The 5578-nt window shown below is 59.6% G+C and overlaps 1 pseudogene; it reads right to left on the reverse strand.

The window, feature by feature from the left end:
* Positions 1 to 2410: 2410 nt before the first annotated feature.
* Positions 2411 to 2974, reverse strand: LOC136514422 (uncharacterized; annotated as a pseudogene).
* Between the last annotated feature and the right edge of the window lie 2604 nt (positions 2975 to 5578).

The following is a 5578-nucleotide window of genomic DNA, read 5'->3' on the forward strand; positions in this document are numbered from 1 at the left end:
AAGCCCCCACACGGTGAATGGCCATGTGACGGGGATAGTTTGCAGGGCCAGGGCTAGGAGATGTGTCTACCGAGCGTAGTACTGGCATCCTTTGCAGGAGCGTACTAGCTTGGTAGCGTCAGCGACCGTCGTTGGCTAGTAGAACCCTTGGTGGAAAGCGTTCCCTACGAGCATCCGAGGCGCCGCATGGTGCCCGCAGGCGCCTGCGTGTAAGTCCCAAAGTAGGGCTTGGCCCGCCTCGGCACTGATACACCGTTGGAGGACACCTGAGGGACTCTGCCTGTACAATTCATCATTGTAGAGGGCGTAGGTCTTGGCTCGGTGCGCAAGCCGTCGTGCTTCGGTTCTATCGTCTAGAAGCTCCCCCCGATCAAGCCAATCGAGGAACAGGACTCACCAATCCGTGTCCTGATCGGTCTGCGGAGGCTCGACGTTGACTTCCATGACCTCAGGCTCGGTCGAGGGGGTCTCGACAGCAGAGGGGGCATCGAGCTTTGCCGTGGGTTCCACAGGTGGGCCCTCCTCTGTTGCCGAGGTGTAGCTAATGGAAGGTTTGTGGAGGTCTCTGGCGAAGACGTTCGGGGGGACCAGGGCTCGTGCCGAGGCCATCTTTGTCAGCTCGTCGGCGGCCTCGTTGTACTTCCGTGCGACGTGATTTAGTTCGAGACCGTCGAACTTGTCTTCTAGGCATCATACCAACTTGTAGTAAGCCTCCATTTTGGGGCCGAGGCAGTTTGACTCCTTCATCACTTGATCTATGACGAGCCACGAGTCGCCTCGGACATCGAGGCGCCGCACCCCAAGTTCGATGGCGACTCGTAAGCCGCTGATGAGGGCCTCGTATTTAGCCACGTTGTTAGAGGCGGCGAAGTGGAGCCGCACCATGTAGCGCATGTGTACTCTGAGGGGCAAAATGAAGAGCAGACCCGTGCCTGCCCCGGTCTTCATCAGGGATCCGTCGAAGTACAGAGTCCAGCACTCCGTCTAAATTTGGGTAGGTGGCAGTTGGGTATCTGTCCATTCAGCCACGAAATCGGCCAAGACCTGAGACTTGATCGCCTTTCGAGGCGCAAAGGTCAGGGTTTCCCCCATAAGCTCGACAGCCCACTTGGCTATCTTGCCCGAGGCCTCTTGGTTATGAACTATCTCGCCCAGGGGGAAAGATGATACCACAGTCACTGGGTGCGACTCGAAGTAGTGACGCAGTTTGCGCCGGGCCAGGACCACGGCGTAGACTAGCTTCTGGATATGAGGGTAGCGTGCTTTGGTCTCGGAGAGCACCTCGCTGATGAAATAAATAGGTCGTTGGGTGGGCAGAGTATGCCCCTCTTCCTGCCTCTCTACCACTACGGCAGCGCTGACCACTTGGGTCGTTGCGGCGACGTAGAGTAAGAGGGCCTCGTCCATGGCCAGGGGTATCAGGACGGGAGGATTCGTGAGCAATGCTTTGAGTCTATCGAGGGCTTCTTCGGCCTTGGGAGTCCAAGAAAAACGTTTGGATTTTCTCAAGAGTCGGTACAGAGGCAAACCTTTTTTGCCGAGGCACGAGATGAAGCGGCTCAGGGCCGCAAGGCATCCCATGACCCTCTGTACTCCCTTGAGGTCTCTGATTGGTCCCATGCCGGTTATGGCCGAGACCTTCTCTGGGTTGGCTTCAATGCCACGTTCCGAGACTATGAATCCTAAGAGCATGCCTCGGGGGACCCTGAACACACACTTCTCAGGGATTGAGCTTGATGCCCTTCTCTCTAAGGCATTTGAAGGTTATTCTCAAGTCATCGATGAGACCCTCGGCCTTTCTGGTCTTAACCACGATGTCGTCTATGTAGGCCTCGACGGTCTGCCCAATGTTGTCGCCAAAGACCTAGGTCATGCACCGCTGGTACGTGGCACCTGTGTTTCTGAGGCTGAAGGGCATCATCACGTAGCAGTACATGCTGAATGGTGTGATGAAAGAAGTTGTGAGCTGGTCGGACTCTTTCATCTTGATTTGATGGTAACCAGAGTACGCATCAAGGAAAAACAGGGTCTCGCACCCTGCAGTGGAATCAATGATTTGATCGATTCGAGGTAATGGGAAGGGGACCTTTGGACAGGCTTTGTTCAAACCGATGTAGTCTACACACATCCTCCATTTCCCATTTTTCTTCTTGACTAACACGGGGTTAGCCAACCACTCTGGGTGGGACACTTCCTTGATGAACCCGGCCACCAAGAGTTTCTATATCTCCTCACCGATGGCCCTACGCTTTTCCTCGTCGAAGCGGCGCAGGCGTTGCCTCGCGGGTCTAGATCTGGCCCGGATGTCCAGGGCACGCTCGGCGACCTCCCTTGGTATGCCCGGCATGTTCGAGGGACTCCATGCGAATATGTCGGCATTCGCACGGACAAAGTCGACAAGCACGGCTTCCTATTTGATGTCGAGGGTGGCGCTGATCCTCAGCGCTCGGTCATCGGGGCAGGCGGGGTCGACCAGGATGAGTTTGATGGCCTCGGCGGGCTCAAACGCCCCCGCGCGACGCTTGGAGTCAGGCGCCTCGCCACTGAGTTGGTCGAGGTGGGCGATGAGGGTCTCGGCCTCCACAAGAGCCTCGGCGTACTCGATGCACTCGACGTCGCAGTCGTATGCATGTTCGTACGTGGACTCAATCGTGATGATACCGCTGGGGCCTGGCATCTTGAGCTTGAGGTAGGTATAGTTGGGGACTGCCATGAACTTGGCGTAGCATGGCCGCCCCAGAATGGCATGGTAGGCTCCCCTGAACCCGACTACCTCGAAGGTAAGGACTTCCTTGCGGTAGTTGGAGGGGGTGCCGAAGCAGACGGGAAGGTCGATGCGCCCGAGGGGTCACGTGCGCTTCCCTGGCACGATGCCGTGGAAAGGTGCGATGTCACCTCGGAGCCGTGACCGGTCGATCTCCAAGAGCTCCAGGGTGTTGGCATAGAGGATGTTGAGGCCGCTGCCTCCGTCCATCAACACCTTGGAGAGTCGGGTGTTGCCGATGATCGGGTCGACAACTAGTGGATACTGCCCAGGATTCGGAACATGGTCAGGGTGGTCATGTCAATCGAAGGTGATCGCCTCTCGAGACCAGTCGAGGTACTAGGGGTGGCCACCTTGACCGAGAAGACTTCTCGGTGTTCCCTCTTGCGCTGCCATGTCGTAAGGCATGCCGAGGGCCCACCGAAGATCATGAAAGCATTGCGTACCTCAGGGAACCCGTCGTCCTTGTCTTCGTCCCAGCCACCGGTGCCCTTCTGCTTGGTGTCGTCATCGGGGAGTCCGAGCCTGGCAGTAGTAACACCGCAGCATGGTGCAATCCTCGAGAGCGTGCTTGACCGAGCCCTGGTGGTAAGGGCAGGGTTTCTTGAGCATGTCATCGAAGGGCCTAGGGCCTTTGAAGCCTCGGGGGTTCTTGCATTCTGCGGCCGTGACCAGATCAGCCTCCAGGACCTCCTGCTTCCCCAGGCGCCCCTTTTTCTTTCTCTTGGGGAGGTGGGAGGCTGAGGCCTCGGGGGCCTCATCCCTCCGCTTACCCTTGGTGTCGGTGTCGAGGAAGATGGCTCCAACTGCCTCTTCACCCAAGGCGAAGCTGGTGGCGATGTCGAGGAGCGCGGCGGCAGAGCGTGGCACGTTCCGACCTAACTCTCGAACCAAGTCCCGACAAGTGGTGCCGGAGAGGAAAGCCTGGACGATCTCTGAGTCACCGACGCTAGGCAACTCGGTGCACTGTTTGGAGAAGCGCCGGATGAAGTCTTAGAGAGACTCGTCCGACCTCTGGCGACAGCTCTTAAGATCCCAGGAGTTCCCAGGGCGCACGTATGTGCCCTGGAAGTTCCCGACGAAGATCCTAACCAAGTCGCGCTAGTCGTGGATTTACGAGGGAGGAAGGTGCTCGAGCCAGGCTCGCGCTGAGTCTGACAAGAGCAAGGGGAGGTTGCGGATGATGAGCAGGTCATCGTCCACGCCACCTAGCTGGCAGGCTAGGCGGTAATCGACAAGCCAGAGTTCAGGGTTGGTCTTGCCGCTGTACTTCGCGAGATTGGCTGGTTGCCGGAACCGGGCGGGGAAAAGAGCAGCGCGGATGGCCCTACTAAAGACCCGGGGGCCTGGCGGTTCAGGGGAAGGACTGCGGTCCTCCCCGCTGTTGTAGCGACCGCCTCAGTGTGGGTGGTAGCCCCGAACGGGCCCCTCGTTGTCGTGGCGTCGTCGCCTGCTGACCGCCTCATGGTCTCCCTGTACTTCGTGTCGATTGCCGAGGCAGTCCAGAAGCACGGGGACCCCGTGGGCTATCGACGCTTGGTCGGGCTCGGGACGAGCTGAGGCTTCCCGGTCCTACTGAGGCGGTGCCGTGGGCAGGTTCGAGGCGCCCCCGTGTCGTCAGGGAGGCGGAACTCTCGGCCTACTGAACCGCGGCGGTCTCTAGGAGGTCCCAGAGCTCGCCGCGGACCCGTCGCCCCTCCGTGGTAGAAGGCTCGGGCATTGCATGGACCAGCATTGCCGCAGCCGCGATGTTCTGGCTAGCGCGATTGAAGACTGGGGGTTGCTCACTCCCTTCGTCGTCATGGATGCGGTGATGCACATCGCGGGCCCTCCGTCGGGCTCCCCCGCCTTCGCCGCGACCTCGCTGTTCCTGTTCGAGAGAGTCTCGAAGCTGCTGCAGAAGGAGTTGGTCTTGTTCGACCTTGGCCTAGAGCTCATGGAGCTGTTCTAGGTCTGGGCGCTGAGGTTGCGCAAGAGCGATGTTCTCATTTCGTGCGGCTGGTAGGACGGTGCGTGGAGGTGTGGCGGCGCCCGCACCTAGGCGAAGCGGGGAACGGCTGCCTGCCGCCTCGTTCTCTTCGCCCGCCCTCGGCATCCCGAGCCCGACGTGAAAACACTCGCGAGTGGGGTCGTAAGTGCCTTCATCGTCGGAGTCGGAGTAGCCAAAGCAGTAGTCGCTTGCAGCCAAGAACTGGCGCAAAGCCCCAGGGTCATGGAGTCCAGAGAAATCCACTCCGGGCCATGCCTCATCCTCATCCGAGGAGTCGGCGTGGGTGCTCAGGTCGAGAGCGAAGCGCTGGCGGCGTTCCGAGGGATGCTCGTGAGCGGCGGTGTAAGCGTAGGCGTAAGAGGCGGTGGCATTTCTCAACCCAAAGGGGTATGGGGATGGTGCCATCGTCAGATTCTGCTCCGCCGGGGTTGGTTCTTCAGGGAGTGGTGGAGCGGAGCTTGATGACTGGGCATCGCCGCGTGCCACTGGCGATTTTCCTTTGTCCAAGCTCAGGCTAGACAGGTCCCCAGCCATGGACCCTGTGCCAACAGCTGGTCGTAGGATATCGGCGGGGGGGGGGGGGGGTGGCGTGCCGCCCCGGATTCGCGTAGCGTCAGGGTGGCCTTGCTCGTGTCGTGCCTGGCGAGCATGGCGAGAGCGGCCGCCCGGGCGCCGCCTACGCCTGGGCTATCGGTGTGTAACTTCATCATCGGACGGTGGGGCTCGAGGAGTGAGGAGTACCATGTCGTACTCATGCCCTAGAGACATGAACTCTAGGCTCCCGAATCAAACCACGGTGCCGAGACGCAATGGTCGTACGGGGT

This window comes from Miscanthus floridulus, chromosome 16 (assembly GCF_019320115.1).
Source record: "Miscanthus floridulus cultivar M001 chromosome 16, ASM1932011v1, whole genome shotgun sequence".
Classification (NCBI taxonomy): domain Eukaryota; kingdom Viridiplantae; phylum Streptophyta; class Magnoliopsida; order Poales; family Poaceae; genus Miscanthus; species Miscanthus floridulus.